Source organism: Pyrus communis, chromosome 9 (genome assembly GCF_963583255.1).
Source record: "Pyrus communis chromosome 9, drPyrComm1.1, whole genome shotgun sequence".
Lineage (NCBI taxonomy): Eukaryota > Viridiplantae > Streptophyta > Magnoliopsida > Rosales > Rosaceae > Pyrus > Pyrus communis.
In genome coordinates this window covers 6,651,808-6,674,618 of record NC_084811.1, presented here as the reverse complement: position 1 = coordinate 6,674,618, position 22,811 = coordinate 6,651,808, and the positions used below count along the sequence as shown (strand labels likewise).

General features: G+C 33.9%; 2 long non-coding RNA genes across 6 annotated transcripts; both read right to left on the bottom strand.

Moving 5' to 3' along the window:
- Positions 1-5,409: 5,409 nt before the first annotated feature.
- On the bottom strand, positions 5,410-9,121 carry LOC137745697 (uncharacterized). Of its 5 annotated transcripts, XR_011069717.1 has the most exons (7): positions 8,980-9,121; positions 8,649-8,826; positions 8,120-8,163; positions 7,385-7,448; positions 6,729-6,763; positions 5,711-6,044; positions 5,410-5,627 (listed from the first exon to the last, which is right to left on the bottom strand). It is a non-coding gene; the product is annotated as an uncharacterized lncRNA (long non-coding RNA). The 5 variants fall into 5 exon arrangements; XR_011069721.1 differs by lacking the exons at positions 5,410-5,627; positions 5,711-6,044 and adding an exon at positions 7,010-7,058 and having other exon boundaries at positions 6,737-6,763; positions 7,149-7,448; XR_011069720.1 differs by lacking the exons at positions 5,410-5,627; positions 5,711-6,044; positions 6,729-6,763 and adding an exon at positions 7,960-8,014 and having other exon boundaries at positions 6,789-7,448.
- An 8,225-nt stretch (positions 9,122-17,346) lies between these two features.
- LOC137745696 (uncharacterized) lies at positions 17,347-18,869 on the bottom strand. Its single transcript, XR_011069716.1, has 4 exons — positions 18,566-18,869; positions 18,002-18,046; positions 17,831-17,875; positions 17,347-17,411 (listed from the first exon to the last, which is right to left on the bottom strand). It is a non-coding gene; the product is annotated as an uncharacterized lncRNA (long non-coding RNA).
- Positions 18,870-22,811: the final 3,942 nt, after the last annotated feature.

Here is a 22,811-nt window from a genome sequence, read left to right as displayed (position 1 = left end):
GTTTCTTCTTTTGGGTTTGATTTCATATGCATTTCTTTTCTTTCATCTGCTTTGATGGTTTTTTTTTTTGGTTAATTACATTGTACCCTTTTAGGTTTGGGGTCAATTTCAATTCATTACAACATCTTTAAAACATTCAATTTCATAGATTTACTTATCATTTTATTTCAATTTTATACATCCGTTAGAAAACCTGTTAAGTTAACTGTTAAGTGATGATAACGTGGCAAATATGAGGTCCCATTTGTGATGACGTGGCTACCACATTTGTGTCACGTGGCTAAACACTTAATAAAATATTTAAATTATTAAAATAATTATTATAAAAAAAATAAAAATAAAAAAAAAACCCAGAAACCCAAACTTCGTCTTCCCAGCCGAGCACCCTTCCATCCCCTCCACCCCCTCCATCCTCTCCACCCGAGCACACCCTTCTCCCATCCCTCATCATCCACCCTTTGCCCACCCCATCCACCCTTCTCCGATCCACTCCTCCCTCTTCACCTCCCTGACCCACCTTCTCCCTCTCCTCCCCTCTCTTACCTTCCTTCCCTTCTCTCTCCCCATATCAACCCTTTCCTCACCCACCCTGCCGTATTTGATTAATCCCTAATAGTTGTTAGTGTTTGGGTAATTAATTAACATTGGGCTGAAAAATATTAAAAGCCCAAGCATGCAAGGGCTTTTTGGATTTGGGTTAGTTGAAGCACAGACCCAAGACAGAATTAAATATTATTTCTTGGCAGCTAATAGCCAGCAAGCCTATGATTGAAGTGACAAGGGACAAATGGCAGCTCACCTTCAGTTAATATTATAAAGGGAATTTTAACGAAAAGCTTCCGGTACTGTTCATTTTAACGAAAAACCACATTTTTACACTAAAAAAAGTCAATCCTAGTACTATTCACTTTATCCTTTATTTTGTCCTTATCGTTAAAGCTCAAAATTTTTAAGCTTTTTTCATAGTTTTCCTTTTAATAATTGTGCATAACTCCCTTATCAAGCTCATTCTAACTAACTTTTGGATATCGGAAAGGCAAATAATTTCCTACAGTACATGCTTAGAAGATTATAGCTGGATTTTTGGGCCTTGTTGATTGTTGTTTCAAGCTTCAATCGCCAAAAAAAAAAAAAAATTCTAAACACGTTAGGTAGCATCACTAATTATTTTAACCAATCGGGTTTAAATTTGAGTTATATTACTTGTTAGCTTAATCGATTGAGACAACATAAATCATTAAAATAATAAATAAACACAAGCACAAAAAAATATGACTCGTTTCTTATTTAAAGTCCCAAAATCAGCCCAATTTCAAAATACGTCACCTTCCATACCTACATCAATACATCTTTCATTTTTTGTGTGTAATTCGTGTCTTATAAGGGCCGACTCTTTGGTGCTCATGTTTTTTGCGAAATTTAAAAGGGATTGAAGGTGAACAGTCATCTAATATTCATAGCCAAACTATTGGAAATCTACGAGATAGACAATATTGCAAATAATACGGTACTAACATAAAACTATACAATACCAAAAATTAAATATTTGAGTTGAGCATTAATGGGTTTGGGTTGAAACGGATAGACTCGTTAGTGACATGTTAATTAACTGATTGATTTAGTGTCAACCACAGATATTAGTTTCAACCAAAGACTGGCTTTTTTAATAATTGTACATACCTCCCTTATCAAACTCATTCTGACAATCCTCATCACTGACTTTTGGATACCTTCTTTGAAATGAAGTTTCATGCTTCAACAAATTTCTTAATGTGTCAGGTGGTATCACCAATTATTTTAACGGTTCAAATTTGAATTTGAATTGTATTAATTATTAGCTTAACCAGTGAACGCAATATAAACCATTAATTAAAGAATAAACACAAATACAAAATATATGAGTCGTATCTCAAGAAACATGTGATATCATATCATCCTTTTTCCACACATCATCTTTCAATCATATCATCCTTTTTCCACACAAAGCTACGTCTTTCATTTTTTGTGTGTAATTTGTGTCTTATAAGGACCGACTCCTGGTGCTCTTGGGAAACTTAAAAGGGATTGAAGACGGAGACCAATCAACTCAACGTTGTAAACGAGTGGCTCAGAGAATTCGCGATTGGAGACGATGGACGGATTGGAGATTCTGCCTCAACGTTGTCGTCTTTGTCAGGCATGGGCGCCTCCGCGTACGAAGAGCGAAGACAAAAACGACGGGTTGAAACTTATACCTGTGGGCCTTCGGCGGCTTTCAACTTTTTTGTGTGTAACTCGTGTCTTTTTAGGATCCGACTCCGGCAGCCTGTTATGTACCTGTTGGCAGGTACTATCAGCTATCAATGTCAGAGTACTGTATTATTTAATAATTTCTTCTCCGAATACTAGATCAAGGACGAAGATCACGGAACCATAGAAGAGAAAATGGTGTACAAGAAAAAATGCGAGAGAAAGGAAGAGAGAGAGGTCGAGGTTTGCAACGTGCGGGTGAGGAAAGGAAGAAGTTGCAACGTGTGGGTGAGGAATTGGTTTGACATTTTATTATTTTCTTTATTAAAACTAGAAGAAAATTTTGAAATATCATATGAACTTGTACATATTTTTCAATTTATCATATAAACTAAAATTTTAAGCAATTTGTCGTACTAACTTTCTAAAATTATCAATTTGTCATCTCACCTAACTCCGTTAAGTTTTCCATTAAAAAAAAAAGTCATGTGCGAGGCACATGACTTGTATTCAAGGTTATTTTTGTCATTTAAGATCCTTTTACAAGTTATTTATTTTTCTTTAGTAAAACTCTTAAATTTTGGATTCGAGAGTATTCATGCGGATCGTTGTGTTCGAGTATATGCGTCAACATTTTCATTTCTAGCACCAAACCTCAACTCATTTCTTATATTACAAAGCCCATATAAAATTTGATTTCATGAGATGCTAAACTGAACACTTTAGAATTGTTTTAATCGAATGCAACATAATAGAAGGAAGTGAGATGTTAAAATGGTAGAAACAACTCTGAATACAAGTCATGTGCAAGGCATATGACTTATTTTGGATGGAAAACTTAACAGAGTTAGGGTGAGATGATAAATTGATGATTCCGGAAAGTTAGTATGACAAATTGCTTAAACTTTTAGTTTATATAACAAATTAAAAAATGGGTACAAGTTCATATGACATTTTCAAAAAAATTTCCTTAAAACTAAAAAAGAAAGAGATTTAACGAGGTTAAAATTATGTTAATTCCTACGTAAATCCATAGCATGGGTGGCTGATAGTTAGGTGCCAACGCAAGTCCTTCCGACTCGAGGTTGTGGATTTGCTCTGACGCTAGTGCCCGATGATGAAAGTAACCAATCTCCAAAAATTAACAAAAAAAAATTTCAGTCAATAAAGAAAGAAAATTTAGAACAATAATCCAACCCATCATTTGCTTCAATTTGAATTTTGAATTCGAACAACTAGAGCTGGGCACAGTCTAATTCGGTCCGGTCCATTTTTTAATCCAATATCGAAAAAAACCAATTTAGTTAAGTTCAGTTCAATTATACTTAAATCTATTAATGAAACCAAGCAGTGCGGTTTCGATTTAGTTTGACCGGTTATTCATTGTAAACCGAATTATATATAATCTTTTTTATTAGCATTCTACATTAAAATTTAATATTAGATGACTTATATACCCTACATTCAATCCAAACGTAGAAGATGTATATCACTGATGCATTTAAAGAGCATTGTTATGCATCATTGGTGCAACACAGTATGTTACACAACGTATAATTTGTCTTCTTGATTAATTGAAAACGGGACGAAAAACGGAAGTGCAGAAGGAAGAAGGAGAAAAAAGGCAGGGCCAGGCGGGGTTGGGTGGGGTATGAGGATATTGAGGGAAAGTGTGGCTATATTATGATAAATTTTAATTGTAAAAGCAATTGTGTGATATACCGTGTACTTAAGAATACGTAAGATGTTAATATAAAAAGCTTTTATATATACTAACCTTTATGCACGGCTTATGAAGTTCTTTTTTCTTTTTTATATTTTGTCACGCATAAAGATATTCTTATAATTATTTTTAATTTGTAACCTACATTATGAAAGGTATCAAATTAACAAACCAAGAAATCAAGAATATCTTTATGCGTGAAGTCAAACATTAACTGGAGATACAGAAGCATATCAAATTAATTTATATAGGTCACAAATGCTATTCATTATGTAAAATTAAATTATTTGTTGAATAAGTGGCCAAGTGGCCATACTTTAGAATAAACAAATTCAAAGGTGGCAAACACCTTCCTTGTTTTGGGGAGGAAAAAAGGGAAAGTCTTTGTCTTTGTGGAAAAAGTTTTGAACCAACACCCGTGGGTGTTGGCTAAAAGAAAAAGAAATATTGTTTTTAAGAATGAGTGCTCATGATTCGGTTTAGAAAAGGAGAGAGAGTAGAAGAGAGCTGATTTGCCTTTGCAGAAAAAATAGAGAGAAATAAGGAGCTCATTTGTTTCGGTTGTTAAGAAGCAGAGAGAAGGAAGAGCAAGAAAGAGCTTTTTTTGCAGAGAGCAAGGGAGTCTTGCAGAGAGCCCAAAAAGAAGAACAAGTTGCTGCTTCAATTGGTTAGTAATCATCCACCAAAGTAGTTGTTGTTGTAATAGCTTTGAGCTATATGTATAGAGAAGAAATTATTATTTATATTTCTTCCTCTATTTGTTTCTTTGGTGTGTGAGAGCTATTGGGTGTATTGGGTTATTTGGGTTGTGAGATTGCCAACACTTTGTAAACTCCCATTTGGTTGATAGTGGATTATTGGGTGAGCTCCTACTGCTCCTAGGACGTACTCCAGTTACACTGACTGTTGAGGAACCTCGTTAAAATCTTGGTGTCTTTTATATTTTGTTCTTGCATTTTATTTGATAAATTTCCTGTGGGTTAGCTTCAGTTGGTTCCGCGTGGTTTGGTGCTATCCTAGCACAACATTATTGCCCCTATCATTTGTGTCCATTCTTCATTTGTTGAAATCCACCTTAAATTTATATAGGTTACAAGATGATGTTAACCATACACTTCTTTTTATCTTTTACAAACCTTCTCACTTTTTGACCGTCGGATCAAATGAATTGATGAGAATTAAGGAATAAAAGTTAATGGAAGGTAACATCCATTAGATTATGTCTACAACTACATATATAATGCATTTATCGTTTTACACTAGAAAATTTTGTCCGCATGTTGCTGCAGGATTAGAAATTATGTGAAATTTTTTATGTTTAAAGATATAAACACATCAACTTATATCACATCAATTGAATTACTGCAACAACATATTGACACACTTAATATGAAAAATCCATAAACTATTCGACAACATGAAATCCAGCAATTTGTAAAGATGAGAAATGAAAGTAGAAATCCTACCTCATTACATATTAAAACAATTAACAAATTCTTAGTAAATGATCACAAAAGAGGTATAAAAAAGTAAATTTCTTAATTTAAAAAATGAGAGATATAAAGAAAATGTTGTAAGTTCCTAGTCCTCACCGTAACAAAAAATAGTGAAATCGTTTTAACATTAACTTGGATTGATTTCGGTCACCAACATTAATAAAACCAGTGACTTCAACCTGTGCCAACAAACGACCAAATTAGATGCAAGCCAACCAACTTCGAATTTAACCAAATAAAAAAAAATTACAATTAAACTAACCTCTTCTTCCCATATGAAGTAGTAGTTGTTCCCTGTTTTGCCTTCGTGAACAGTACATTCTTCACTCTCCACACAAAAAATGCATACTCAAAATGCTCAGCAACATTATGAAAACTATACATATACAGTATTGTAAATGTATTTGGACATAAGGTATAAAAATTTACTAAAATAATCAAGCTTAAATTTAACAAACGAAGTAATTGCGAATTGGAATAAAATTTGAATTATACCTGCCAAAAGCGTTAATAAATTATACCTGCCAAAAGGTCTAATAAATTATACCTTTTTTTAAGAGCTTGTATCCTTTTATCTCTATCTTGAGCTGGACCCGCTGATCCACAACCAAAAAGGGTGTAAATACACCAACAAAACAACTTTTTAACAGCAAGACTAGAATGTGATTTACTGTATTTTAACATCTCACATGAAACATGAAAATCATACGCATCTTTTATATGATTTAACTACAACCACTTACTATTTCTTAATTTTGAATCCACCTACTCTAGAAGTTAAACAAAAAATCAACACAATTAAACCCACATTCCAATTCAACCAAAATTCAACAAATTCACCCCAAATTAGATCAACAGAAAGAGAAACATGGGAAAACCCAAATGCAAAAGGAGGGAGGAAGGGAGGGTGGGGGGGGGAGAGAGAGAGAGAGAGAGAGAGAGAGAATGAGCTTCTGTTCTGAATTTTTGAATGATTACCGAATCTAATCAGACGTTAAGACTATAGTAGTGATTAGTGCGGGAAAAACTTTTCCTATGAGTGGATTATAAATTTCTTACAAGACCTGATTATCAGTTAACCCCAAACTAAGTGAGATAACGTACAGATAGAAAGACACATCACTGACATTAACTTATTTTTGTTTATTGATGAATATAAACTGAATTTTTCAGTGAAACAATTTGATTGAGAAAAATAATAAAATAAAATAATTAAGTAACAACACTTAAAGCCCGATCAACATTCAAGTAAAAAGTGAGAGAAAGACCAAGAGTCCAACCTTAAAAGTTCGTAATTGTATCACCCATAAAACTACTGAAATAAAACCAACAAATGTGAAGTCAAAATATATATACAATCTGATATTCTTGCTCAAGAGTGAAGAAGATATAAGCCTATAGTGAAACGAAAAAATTGTAATCTACAAACATCAAGGTGAAATTGTATGCCATTACAAAACCAAAATTCAAAGTTGAAAGCATTTATAAAAGGCATATACAAAATATTACAATTTAAAAAGAAAAAATGGTAAGAGTAAAAAAAAAAGAGGAGCATGCGTACGGAGGAGAGGAGCAATGAGCATGGACAATCTTCGCCACATTTCAATGAACTGGAAAATGATATCATAGACGGTAATTCCACAAGTATTTTAATCGTAAGATTTTAATTGATTTCAAGTAGTATACATCCAAGAGCTTACTGGATTCTGAGTTATATACTGAGCTCTATTGAGTCCTCTTGCCATCCAAGGAAATGAGTTCATTGGTGAAACCACATGGATCATTCCACAAATAAATGCTAAAGGAAATAGCCTTATAATCAAGTAGTAAGTGGTTTAAGTCTATTCTAATAAATAAATGTGAAGAAAGATAGATTGATAGACAGATAAAAAGCAAGTTATGAAGACTAAGAGAGTAGAGAGGAACTGAAATAGACCTTAGCAATAGTAGTACTGCAGTCTGTAGAGGGTGCCCAGTTCTTGGTCTCTCCAACTTCAAACCTTGTCCCACATCAAAAACAATGAGATCATTGTCAACAGAAAGTACAATCCGAAAGTTGGACACAAACTACTTAAACTCGAGCAGCTATGACCAAATGATGATAATTGTATGAAGAAAAAGAAAAAAAAAAAAAAAAAAAAAAACCAATAACAACAAGAAGCAACACTTCACATACAATTTGAATTGAAATCTGTATTCAAAATTCCCCTCCTTATTTTATGACATAAAATGAGATACAGTGCTATTAGAAACAACACTTCACATTTGCTATTATAAACCCACCATAAGATACACTGCTATTACAAGGAACACTTCACACAGAGTGCAAGATGAAAAAAAAGATCATAAATACTTATGATAAGGAAAACTCAAATGAGGAGGGGAATTATAAACTGCAGAATACAGAGTGCACAACCTATTTGAAATCTCCATCACTCATTTGAACAAAAATAATGAAATTGTAACCGAGTATGTATTGAAAGAAGAAGGAAGTGAATGAGAGAACTATACCACTCTTTCAGGAATTCAGAAGAGAAGGCTGAAATCAAGCACATTAATATAACAACTGTGCACATTAAAAACACTTCTTATTTTCACCAATATTCCACATTAAAAAGGCTAAAACTAAAAGAAAGGTTTCAAAGAAGTAAGATTTAGTATGGAAGTTTACCAAGTTGCGAGTAACAATTTGGGTGCTCATATAGTCAGCTCGAACTGCACACAAAGCGAAAAAATAAAGAAAATTCAGTTTTGCAGTAAAAGACATAATATAACACATAAAATCACTGAAAACAATAGGATTCTAAAATATAAACCAACCAAACGATTTAGTTGCAGTAAATTATGCATTTTAAAACAACAACAAATATCAAAAGAACTCAGTTTTGCAATAAGTCGTAAACACCATGCGATATGGCAAACGAAAGGCAGTTGTTTAGCAGCAAACATAGGGAATACTCCAAGAATCCAAGTCCAGGAAACTTCAAATCCATTGCAACAAAAGATATATAGAAGTAATACTCTAAAAATAGCTCATGATACTTAATTAATTGGAATATTTTAGAGCTGTGATTTGCCACATGGGAAAGGGATGAGTTTAAGAAAAGTTGATTAGATTTGGAATCACAAACACTTCAGAGGGATTTTATGATAGTTCTCTTAAAACCAAAAGACAGTATTAGGGTTTCTTAGTTTCTTACCCAAATCCACCAATTTGAATCAAATCTCTGTAGCCGAGCTTCAAATCCTTCTCAAATCGCCTCCACGAACATGATTTTTGGAAGATTGGAAACGCATAGAGAGGCAGGCCCTGTAACTTTTGCACTTTGAAACGCAATCCATCTTGTCCTATTGACCCTTCAGACTTCTCCGAGTAACCTGCTGAGAGTAACAATACCCATTATACATTTTTTTAGACGGATTTTAGAGAGAGGAAAAAGATTAGCATTCAAGGACACATGAAAACTAATTTTATGCTGAGATTTGCATAGGAGAAGCGAAAGAAGAAGATAGAGAAAGGGTGGTCGATACCTTGGCCGGCGTTTGAAAGCGACGGGAGGAGTTCGAGTGCGACGGAAGCAGAGATTTGAGAGAGAGATAAGTGAACACAAAAGGAAAAATTTAGAAGTTGTAGTCGAAGGAGAGGTTTGGAGAAGAAGCGATGAGCGATCTGATTTTTTGAATGAGAGAGTGGAATTACGTAGAAGAGTCGAGAAACAGAAGGCAAAGCGATGAGAGACGCGTGGCCAGCAAGGGTAAATAAGCCACTTCGCTATATAGAAACGGAAAAAATAGAATGCCAAAGAGCAATTGGAGGGCAATTTCGGCACTTTACTGTTAATGAACAGTAACTGAGCGTTTGGGTTTTAGTGTACATAAACTAGGAAATGGTGCCTCGTGTTGCTGCGTGATAAGAAAGTTCGTAGGTAATAACAATTAAAAAAATTATTAAAAATAGATTGAGCATAATTTGTAAGTTGTTCAGTTTTGGCTAATGTTATATTAATTTATACAGACAAATGTATTGAGACATAAAGAGTAAGTGAAATTGGCTACATACATGGAATGAGAATTTGAATAACGTCTAAGAAAAAATAAGTTTGTTGCAATTTAGTACAACAAAGATTGAAATTGGTGTCCTATGCAATAAAATATATTTAGTGATAGCGTTATATAAGAGTTACAAAAGTGTTGCAAATCATGCTATAATTAAATAGCAATTTATTTGCCAATTTTATAATTTTTAAAACAAAATTAAATGACGCTCTAAGACGGATCAGATTTATGTAAATTGGTAAACTTAGTTTTGATTATCTGGAGTAAGAATAATCATTTCTGTCTTTTCTCATCAAAGGAATTAATTAACTATTATCAATTTATATAGATACTTTCTTCTTCTAACTTATTGTGAATACATGGCTTATTATTTGTTTGTCTAGTGAAAGATTTAAGGCCAATATTCAAAAGTATAAACAGACATCCTTCTACTAAAGATAAATCCTGCCCATATTTTGTAAATCTGTGAAAGAACATATTAGATTAAAATATGTGGAGAGGGTATATGTGACAACCCGTTCCAAATTTTACGTTTTTATTTTATTTTAAAAGCGTGAATTTATGAAATTGCCCTAGAGGTAAGGACTTTGACTTCCGTTGACCATCGACTTGAAAGATATGAGACTTATCCTTTTAGCATATCCTCGTAGTACTCATTGGTACGAACTTATAGGCGAAAGCCGTTTGCGAGTCCGGATTATAACGGTATAGTTACGGACGTTCGAAATTGGTTATTCAAGGTTAGTGTTTATTTAAATTAAATCCCCACTTTGTGGGGGAAGCCCAATCAGAAATGGAGGGAGAAAAGAAAAGAAAAAAAAAAAAAAAAAAAAGGGAAATGCGTTTTCGTCCACCCGCACCCACCGCGGGTGCCCATTTTCCAAGGCCGATTCCGGCCAACTCCGGTGGAGTTTTTCGATGCCACCATCACCATCTTGAAGCTCTCATTCCCCTCTACAAAACCCACCCAAGAACCACCTTGATTAACCATGGGATGTGGAAGTTTGAGGCCACGAAAGTTGACGAAAATCAATGGTGCTCCGGCCACCCTTCTCGATTTTCCGGCAAATCGGCAAAGCAATGGCCGATGCCACCACTTGGGCTTTGTAGCCCATCATCCCAGGAGCAAAACCCAACCAACCTTGACCCCGTTGGACCACCGTAGACGACGAATCGACGTCGGGAAGTTTTAGGCACCCGCCGGCTTCGTGGGCAAAATTGACCATCTTCCGTCCACTTTTGGACTTCGTGGCAGGTATGAAAGTTGCTCCACTCATTGAGATCTTCATTTATGTGAAGTTTGAGAATTTTTGGAAATAGTTGGATTTTCCGGCGAGTCGGGGCGGCCGACCGCCACCCGTTGCGGCGCGTGCGGCGGCGCGTGGCCAGTGAGCCGCCAATGCTATTTTTAGGCTATGTCGAATGTTTTGAATTCAGTTTTGTCATTTGAATGACGTAGGTTGATCGTTGGAACCTAAATTCGTTATGATACGTTACTTAATAAAAATGTGAATCGATGATCCGACCGTTGGATCGTCACCAAAATTGGATACATTATAATACGTAATATTTAAAGATCATTGGAATTTACGGATCGGGAATCCGACTTACGGATCTTCCTGAATTGGATTTGTAAGTTAGTAAAATAAATGTTCACGGCCACTTGTTTTAGGCAATTGGCGGAGATCTGACCGTTGGATCGTAATGAAATTTTAATATGTTATTCTAGAAACATATTGTGGATTGTTGGGAGTTGTGGATTGAAATGCGGATCTTCCGGGTCAAGTTATACAGGGTTGTAAACCCTACCGTCGATCTTTGATCGACGGTTGACTTGTGGTCAATGGGTATCAAACTATTTCAGAATGTCGTTGAGGTTGTGTTTTATGTGAATTGCGTATTCTACGGATAAGAGTTCTGAGATGCGATTTGATAATTGGCCACAAGGACCGATCATTCAGGACGCCTCGATGCGCGTGCTAGAGAAGTATAGCGTGGACTCCAGGTGAGTGGATCTTTTCCTTTTTATTGTGCATATTATTGAGAGTTCTATCGATACTTTTAAATTGATTAGGTATATTACCTTCATATAATTATTGTGAATGCTTGAAGTACCTATATGAACTACGAATGGCTTGATCCCTGTTTAGGGTACGTAGGCAGTCTAACGAGACGTTAGATGCAGCCATAAAATATTTGAGACAAAAGCCTTACTTGGAAAATTGAGTAATGCGAAGGAAATTGGTAAAGATAAGTTTTAGTTTTGTGAATTAGTTAGTTAAATTAGAGTTAATTGGGTTGTCATGGATAATTATCCCTGAAAATAAGTAGTTTGGGAGTAGGGCGTTACTAATTGTACACTTCACACCATATTGTTTATAATTGAAAATGCTACGACATGGTTGAGTAGTAGATTGCATCATGATATATCCATATGTATATTACTTGCATATAATTATTGGGAATGCTTTCAAGTGCAAAGGTGAACTCAGGACACCCAGGTAAGTTCAGGTAAGTTTATGGTACTAGTTGAATCGATTACGTTATAGCATGACTACAGTTATGAGTTAGGCAACTTCGATACTGTCGTACTGGTTGCCATGAGTTGCACATGTTATATTGAGATGCATTGAGAGCTCATAAACCTGCACCCCGGTGTTAGTGCTCCCGCCCGTGGCCAGGGCACAGTCCTTCACGTGATGTTCACCTCCCGCACCTTATGCTCACCTTGGATCCAAGGTAGGTGCATAGTCCTGTCGTACAGACCACCTTAGGTGGTTCCGACTCGTAGGTGACCCGCGATTATTCGCTCAGTCTTCACGTGATCGTAGCACTCGAGCGTATTTATTTACACCCAGTCTTGTCGTACAGACCACCTTAGGTGGTTCCGACTCGTGTGCAGGTATACTTATTGAGCTATGGGCTAGCCAGGATTGATGAGATATGGATAAGTCGTACAGGTCACTATAGGTGACTCCGACTTATATGCTAGCCAGGATTGATGAGATATGGATAAGTCGTACAGGTCACTATAGGTGACTCCGACTTATATGCTAGCCAGGATTGATGAGAAATGGATAAGTCGTACAGGTCACTATAGGTGACTCCGACTTATATGCTAGCCATGATTGATGAGATATGGATAAGTCGTACAGGTCACTATAGGTGACTCCGACTTATATGCTAGCCAGGATTGATGAGATATGGATAAGTCGTACAGGTCACTATAGGTGACTCCGACTTAGATGCTAGCCATGATTGATGAGATATGGATAAGTTGTACATGTCATGTTAGATGACTCTGACTAATATATCACTTTGTATTGATTTAATTCATTTGGCCTACTTATTAATGTATGGTGGATTGATGGCAAACCGTGGTTTTGGTTAGACCTGGCAAACGGGTCGTGTCTGTCGTGTTCGTGTCGTTTTCGTGTAACACCTGTTATCTTAACGGGTCGTGTCGTGTCACACCCGTTATCTTAACGGGTCCTTAACAGGTCGTGTCACTTTACCCAACGGGTAAAGTGACCCGACCCGTTATGACCCGTTATGACCCGTTAAGAAAAAAATATATTTTTTTAAAATTTGCACATACCACACATTGCGACATAAATATTACTTGAAAACATTAAAACATTTCTCGTTCAAGTACTATATCTACACTCGAAAATGAAAGCCTAATAAAAAAAATAATACATACACTACTAATCTATTACAAATATTAAATGTGCAAGGATAAAGAGTTTTTGTTTTTAAGATTGACTAACACTTAGAGTTTATTTATACTTTTATTAAGTATAACATAAGATTTTGTGGTATCCACTTGTGTAAATATTTTAAATTGAAGATCGAATTCATTCATTGTATTCATATAGGGTCAAGGAGTGTAGTTATAAAAAATCATCAAAATCGGAGTTAAAATAACCGTTAAATCGTGATTTTTCGTTTATAACCGTTGAAAAGCTTTGTCCCGTTATTTGATCTCTAAATGTTTTTTTTTTGTGATTTTTTGCTGATGTGATCTCCAAGCATATACAAACAATTTTGACGGTTTGGATCGTTGAAATTAGTTTTGGAGAATTCGTAAAACGATAGATTGACTAACACTTAGAGTTTATTTATACTTTTATTAAGTATAACATAAGATTTTGTGGTATCCACTTGTGTAAATATTTTAAATTGAAGATCGAATTCATTCATTGTATTCATATAGGGTCAAGGAGTGTAGTTATAAAAAAATCATCAAAATCGGAGTTAAAATAACCGTTAAATCGTGATTTTTCATTTATAACCGTTGAAAAGCTTTGTCCCGTTACTTGATCTCTGAATGTTTTTTTTTTGTGATTTTTTGCTGATGTGATCTCCAAGCATATACAAACAATTTTGACGGTTTGGATCGTTGAAATTAGTTTTGGAGAATTCGTAAAACGATAGATTGACTAACACTTAGAGTTTATTTATACTTTTATTAAGTATAACATAAGATTTTGTGGTATCCACTTGTGTAAATATTTTAAATTGAAGATCGAATTCATTCATTGTATTCATATAGGGTCAAGGAGTGTAGTTATAAAAAATCATCAAAATCGGAGTTAAAATAACCGTTAAATCGTGATTTTTCGTTTATAACCGTTGAAAAGCTTTGTCCCGTTACTTGATCTCTGAATGTTTTTTTTTTGTGATTTTTTGCTGATGTGATCTCCAAGCATATACAAACAATTTTGACGGTTTGGATCGTTGAAATTAGTTTTGGAGAATTCGTAAAACGATAGATTGACTAACACTTAGAGTTTATTTATACTTTTATTAAGTATAACATAAGATTTTGTGGTATCCACTTGTGTAAATATTTTAAATTGAAGATCGAATTCATTCATTGTATTCATATAGGGTCAAGGAGTGTAGTTATAAAAAATCATCAAAATCGGAGTTAAAATAACCGTTAAATCGTGATTTTTCGTTTATAACCGTTGAAAAGCTTTGTCCCGTTACTTGATCTCTGAATGTTTTTTTTTTTGTGATTTTTTGCTGATGTGATCTCCAAGCATATACAAACAATTTTGACGGTTTGGATCGTTGAAATTAGTTTTGGAGAATTCGTAAAACGATAGATTGACTAACACTTAGAGTTTATTTATACTTTTATTAAGTATAACATAAGATTTTGTGGTATCCACTTATGTAAATATTTTAAATTGAATATCGAATTCATTCATTGTATTCATATAGGGTCAAGGAGTGTAGTTATAAAAAATCATCAAAATCGGAGTTAAAATAACCGTTAAATCGTGATTTTTCATTTATAACCGTTGAAAAGCTTTGTCCCGTTTACTTGATCTCTGAATGTTTTTTTTTTGTGATTTTTTGCTGATGTGATCTCCAAGCATATACAAACAATTTTGACGGTTTGGATCGTTGAAATTAGTTTTGGAGAATTCGTAAAACGATAGATTGACTAACACTTAGAGTTTATTTATACTTAGATTCACCACTTCTATTAATTTTCATTTTTCCCTCTCTTTTTTGTTTCCTTTTCAACTTTTTCTTATCATTTTCACTTTTCCCTCCAACATCTTTCCCTAATTGAATTCCCTCACTTTTTTGTTTTATTTTCAACTTTTCTTAACATTTTCATTTTCCCTCCATTTTTTTTTTCAAAAAGGGCGGCAAGTTGGCAAATGGCAATGGCAAGAAATTGATTATTGAAATTTGAGAATGGAAACAAATCACATCTGAGTCCTGACACATCAAATTTCAATGGATGCAAAATCATGCAAATATGCAATGCATGATCATGCATATTAAATTATTAATTAATAATTATTATAGTTTTTATAAAATTTAATATATATATATATATATATATATAATTAGTATAGATAGACTTAATATTTTGGGGTATAATTATTATAGTATATATAATTATTATAATTATTATAAATTTTATAGTTAATTTAATATATATATATTTATTATAATTTTTAGGGGTATAAAATTGTAAAATTAATGTATATAATTATTACAGTATTTTTTGAGGGTTATAAAATTATAAAAATAATATTCTGCTTATCGTGTATCGTGTTTACCCACGTGTATACCCGACCCAACCCGTTATCTTAACAGGTGCTTATCGGGTTACCCGATAAGACCCGATTCGTTATCGTGTCGACCCAAACACCTGTTAATTTCGTGTCGTGTCGTGTCGGGTTATTGGGTCGTGTCAGAAATTGCCAGGTCTAGTTTTGGTCATTTCCGAGTATGGTTTGGATATATGTATATATGTTGTACTGTCTTATGGAAAACGATACGGGTTTTACATTTAGGGGCATTACTTTTAAAGAGGTAGTAACTTTGGGAAGCTTGATTTTATTGCTTACTCACACCTTCTGTTTGGTGCCCTCCAGGTTTTAGCTGCTGAGTTTGTATCGACAAGAATCTGTGGCGAATCTTAGTATTGATGGATATTTTTGAGGGTATGATTCTTACCCACATTACTGTACCTTACTTATGCTCTGACATCGCGCGTGAAATGGGTTCGCTCCCACTCGTAGCGCACTCTGGTATTTAGACACTTTTGGATTCAAATTCATTCACTTTTTATACACTATCACATTTTATGGCTTCGTCACCTTCCAGGTGTCGGCCAGCACAGCTCGATTCAGGGTCCAAGTGGACTTTCTGGGTCGGGGTGTGTCAGTATATCTCTAGTGCAAATGTCTACTTTTATGCTTTTATCTCTAGTGAAAAAAAGCTAGTTTATATATATATTAGTAATAGCTAATTCGCTTAAAGAGAAAGCCTAGTAAAAATTGTAATTAAATGTAGAACGTCACTAAAACAAAGTTAACAAAGTATTAATTAATTTTACATACCTTTGAATATTTGTGTCTTCATTGCTTGAAAATGTATTTGTCAACGTTGTAAATCCCTTGCTGAATTAGCTTTTTTTTTTTTTTTTCTTCCCTAAAATTGTAAAATAAAGTGTTAAAAAAAGGTTGTATGGCAGTTAATAAATAATATATAATAATTAGTTGAGATGGATGGAAAAATGGAGTCATACGTAGGATGAAAGAGCAAAAACTAAATTTGAATATAAGAAATAAAAAACAATTTGTAATTCATTATCATGCATTGTTATCTATTTTATGCTAAACATAAAAGATAAAGTCTATTAGCAAGAGTGAGAATTAAGAGCAATTCTGATGACGGAATTGAGAATTAATAGGTATATAATGAAAAAGTTATCTTATTGCTAAGTTTGAATTTGACTAATGATAGATATATATATAATGAAATTTTTTTGCCACAAAATGAAATCTGTACAGAAAGCCTGTAGTAAAGTGGAATGACAATCAAATAAAGATGAAATGCCAATCAAAATTTAAATGATAAAAAAAATTACCATAGTAAACCACAACATATAAAAAAATTTACAACACATTGATAAAAAAGACCATGTGTCAATACACTTTAGCTAATCATTTTCTGGGCACAAACAGAACCACCACTGACTAAATAATAATGTTCTGCAAAACTAACATAATACTACAATCGCAAAATAAGAATAAGTCACAAAAATACATGACAATAAGAGAAAGTAGAAAACAAAGAAAATTGAAATGAAACCAAATAATCTCAACTAATTGAACACCTAATTTCTGTAAATCCAAAACTAATAGCTCATTATACATAGTTGCCAACTTATTACAATAAACCACAGCAATGCATAAAAAGCTTTACAACACATTCTAATTAAAATCTAAGGAAAAAAAATGTTAAGTTTTTTCCACTTTAAAATCGAAGAAACAAAACCCACAGATTTAAATAACCATGTGAATCTTACCTCAAATGTTTCATAAGCACAAAAACTATCTAAGATGTTGTTCTCCCTTTGCAAATGCAACCTGCAAAACAAATCAAGCAACCAAAAAAAAAACGAAAGGGTAAGTAACAAAGCTCAAAAACCCTAGCACAAAAATGTCATAAACAGGATAAAAATGGCCAGCAAGGCTAACTACGACAGATAACAGTGTAAATGGTACTAATATAACTTGTCACACATAATAAACAACACTATTAAACTGGAATATTAATCCAGCAGATTTATATACCATTATAAATGTTATCAAAATGAGCTGCAATACAAAGCAGTGAAGCTTTATACCCACCAGATCCTTCTCACAGTCCAAAATCCAAATAACGACTTCAAATCCATAAAATTACAATGAAATTAATACCATAATGTACCAAACAACTGTAAAAAATGAAATGCAGCAAAGACAAACATTAATTCAACAGGCCAAATAAGCAAAAAGATTCATACCTCAATTGAATTTTGAACATGATTCTCTCGCTAAAAAATCTTAATCTACAAAACCAAATTAGTTTTATTAATAATAAAGTAACACGATAATGCATCAAACAACATTGAAAAATAAAATCTAGTAAAGGTAAAGATAAATTCAACAATCTAAATAAGCGCAAGCATTGATACCTGAACTGAATTTGCAGGTTAATTTTGTCGTTTAAAAATTCTGATCTACAAAACCAAATCAGTTCTATTAACACCGATAAGTTAAGAATTGATACGAAAAACAAATCTATATTTGAGGCCTTAAAATATATTATAAGCTCAATTAATACAAAGAAAGAATCAGTAACCCACTCACAACCTTCTATTTTCACCAGTACATATGCATATTGCTCCAGGTTGTTAAATCAGATCTTAAAGACTATGTTCCTAACACCAGAACTAACGACTTCAGATTCATATGAATTATAGCCAAGCCAAACCAAACCATTTAGGTTGTCAATAATGCCCAAATAAGCAGTTTAGCTTGGTTTCTTGAGTAGATCAGGTTAGTCAGGTTGCTGAAGAAACAACTACACACCAATTCTCAAACTGCACAACTACTAAATTACAACAGTATTGTATCGATGACTGAAAATGATCTCTAGAGCATCTAGGTACCCAGGTTTTCAATTAAAAAACTTATCCAATTGAATTCAATTAAAAAAATGATCTCTCAGATGAGTTATGAATTAACAGAAAACATACCAAACGCAGTGGAAGCAGTACGTCGATGTCAGACATGAAACTTAGCTGATTCAACTCAGCGGGCCTGCTAACCAGAATGCTCAGACCTGGATCATATTTAAAAAAAAAAACCCATAAATCATCATGACCTCAATCAAATATAATCAAGATAAGAACAACATAACAGGCACAGATCACATAATTGAAAAGAAGTTTCGCAACTCATCCACAATAATCAAAAGCTAAATTAAACCCAAAAATTAATCATGATCATCCATTTGTATTGCTGGAAATGTTTAGCCCTTAATTAAAACACCAAAATAAAAATTTCCTCACTCACAGTACAAAACCGAAACATACAAAGCAAAACCCAAAAATTAATCAACAGTATTCCTCTTTTTTTTTTTTTTTTTTTTTTTAAGTTTAAGGGAAAAATCGAAGCACAAACAATCAAAAAAACCCAAACAAAAAAGAAAAAATAACACCAAAGAGATAAATTATATACTTGACCCAGAAAAAGCTAGGAAGAACAAAACCCTAAAACTCGAAGAAGAATGTTTCCTGCAACCAAAATGCAAAATCAGAGATAACAACCATACTGTAGGCAATTTCATTAGGTATTGAATTTGTCATTCACAAGTTCGAACATAAAACCTCTTACTTACCGATAAAGAGAAATATCACCAGACTATAGTAATGAATGACAAAATGATAAACTATTTTATTTATTTTTTGAACAATCAATATTATTTATACTAAAGGAGTGGGGGAGTAGGCCGAGCATCATAATGGACTAGCAATAATGTGGTTCAAATTCGCTTTTGGTTATAATCGAACCTAAGACCTCTCATTCACAAATAAAGAATAATACTATTAGACCGTAGTATTAAGTGACGTAAACTAGTCTAAGCCCTAGACTTTTCTCAAATTTTTGTTTGACTATGTCAAAATTGCCCTTTAGGTCAATAAAGAGAGAATTTTAAACAAGACTAGATCGCCAAAATGGTCATTGAGATTTGTATAACACATCACTTTGGTCCCTGAGATTTCAAATCAATAGAAGTGGTCACTGAGATTGTCCACCATCCATTATTTTGGTCCTTCTGTTAAAAACTCCATTAAGTGTCCCAGAACTCTTGGTCGGAAGTTTGGGCAATTTTCAAAGCTTCGTAACTTAATCATTTCTTAACCAAATTCGACCCATAATATATCAAAATGAAGCTAGGAAAGTGTAGAATAAGATTATACCTATTTGGAAGCCCAATGGTTGCCGGAGATGGCCGGAAAATAGCCTCAAAGTTGACTGGTCCGATGAAAAACTGAAAAACTTGCCAGAAACTAGGTAAACTTTAAATGTTCATAACTTCTTTAATACTCAACGAAATCAAGTGATTCAAAAACGAAAATCATACTTATCGATGAGACAAAGACAATGGTACCTCTTTTGATGACTAAATCGCTGTGGTTTGGCCGAAAAACAGCTCGAGACCATGATAGCTACTTTCGAGCTATTTTCCGGCAAAACCATGGCGAGTTAGCCGTTGAAAAAAGGTATCATTCTCTTCGTCTCGTCGGGAAATATGATTTTTGTTTTTGAATCACTTGATTTCATTCAGTATTGAAGAGGTTATGAACATTTAAAGTTTGCCCAGTTTCCGGCGAGTTTTCCAATTTTCCCTCGAACCAGTCAACTTTGAGACTATTTTCCGGCCATCTCCGGCAGCCATTGGGCTTCCAAATAGGTATAATCTTATTCTACACTTTCCTATCTTCATTTTGATATATTATGGGTCGAATTTGATTAAGAAACGACTGAGTTATGAAGTTTTGAAAATTGCCCAAACTTCCGGTCAAGAGCTCCGGGACACTTAACGGAGTTTTTAACAGAAGGACCAAAATAATGGATGGTAGACAATCTCAGGGACCACTTCTATTGATTTGAAATCTCAGGGACCAAAGTGATGTGTTATGCAAATCTCAGGGACCATCATTTGTTCCTTTTAATCTGGGCCACACATATGGCATCCCAGATTTTGCTCCAAAAATCCGGAATTTTCTAGATATTAACCAATTTACTAAAATGCCCCCAACTTTAAACATTAATAACCCCTTCGTTGTAACTTCAAATTGCGTTCCATTTGCGCCCACACGTCCGTAACGACGAGTCCGACAAGGATACGCTAAGAAAATGAATTTTACGTGACACAACACGGCAATCAACAAAAGTCAACACTTTGCCTAGAAGGGCATTTTCGTAAATTCACATTTAAAATTTATAAAAATCGTAATAATTGGGGAAAGGTCGTTACGTAGTAATGTACTAATGTTTTTTTATTAGACTCTTATTTTGGAGTATGTAATACTTAAATGACAAATGTTGTTTTTATGTTTGAAGAATATTTATGTGACAATATGATATACTATACAAATTTAGTATTATGTTTTCAATTTTTTTTTGGGTCAAATTATGTTTTTCATTTTCATTATTTATTGATTTAAAATATATTTTCCTTAACAAGTAACGGGTCGGATCATATTACCTGATAATATTAACGGATCGATTTCGGGTTGGGTCATATTAACCGTTTACTTTTACGGGTGTTAAACAACACGACCAGATTTCACGAAAATGACACAAACACGAATAACACGACATGAATACCAAGTCTAAGTTTTATTAAGTTGAGAATCAAAATCGAAATCGATCTGAATCGGTTCAATTATGTTCTTAGTCAAAAGTTGGATTTTTTTTGTCAACGTAGTGTTTTCGTCAAGGTTTGGTTCGGCTTCTCGGTTCCACGATGTTTATGCTCACCACTACTAGCAACTAAAGGTGTCAAACAGTCGAACAACAACAAATGTTGAACGGGCCTGAGCTGTTCTTTGGCCATGCTACTAAACAAGCGGCTCACCAAACTTTAGTTATTTTAAAATATTAAAAAAATTATTTGAATCTAGCTTAAAGCTAAATGTCAAAAATATTTAGTCTTATTAGCTCCACAATGTATGTTAATAGTTGAACAATAATGAATAAATATATTAATATTTAGTTATGTATTAGTTTAAATGGGATAGTCATAATGGTCACACGTCCCAGGCCCTGATTGGCCCATGATGAATTTCTGATGAGCCAGCCTATTAAGCCCAAATCTTAAGCCCAAGCCCATTTAAATAGGCTACTGCACGACCATTGACATCGTTCATTGACGCGGTTCTCTTTTTTGTTCTTAACATCACACAAACATACTATTCCATTCGCTTGCTGTAATTTTTCGTTTCACAATGGGAAATAGATGAGGGGGGTAGTTATGTGTGGATGATTTCTCTTGGGATCCTTTGAGTTTAATTAGTCATCTATGATCATTTATGTGTTTAAAGTTTCCTCCTGTGTAATGAGTCTGATCATTTTTCTAGTTTCTCAACTTATATGTGATTGTATGAAGATGAAAATCGATCTTGTAAAGAAGTAGTTGATGTCCTTAGAAAATGATTGCTTTGGTGGTGATTACTTATGTTCTAACTTGTAATGATAATGGTGGAAACGGGAGACCACAGAGAAGCTACACCGCAAAGTGAAAACGGGATTGGGAAACTTGAGCATCTCACTACTACAATATATGCTATCACCGGCGGAGGACAAACCGACGAGAAATCAACTTTCTGTCGAAAATTTGGCACAAATCCGACATTACATAATGTAATGTCGCTTTTCAATAGCGACACTATTGCTAGGGTCGCAAAAGGGCTTCAGCGTCGCTTTTTGAGCTTAATCCGCCACTACACAGTGTCGCTTTAAAGCGACACTAACCCTAACGTCGGTTTAAAGCGACGCATACTTACACGTGGATCAGCTATTTAATAATAAAGTATGCAGTATACTGTCGCTTTAAAGCGACATTATATTAAAATGAAATAAATAAAATATTCCTTAAACCGACGTTAGATAACAATGAAATAAATAAAATATAAAAACTAGCGACGCATACTTACACGTGCATCAGCTATTTAATAATAAAGTATGCAGTATACTGTCGCTTTAAAGCGACATTATATTAAAATGAAATAAATAAAATATTCCTTAAACCGACGTTAGATAACAATTAAATAAATAAAATATAAAAACTAGTAACGGTCTTAACCGACACTATATTTGTTAATAATAATAAAAGTGGATGAACAACTGCATGCAATTTCAATTAATTCCAACCAAAAAAAATTATAAATTTTAAGATCAAAATAAACATTAATGAAAATAAATAACAAAAAC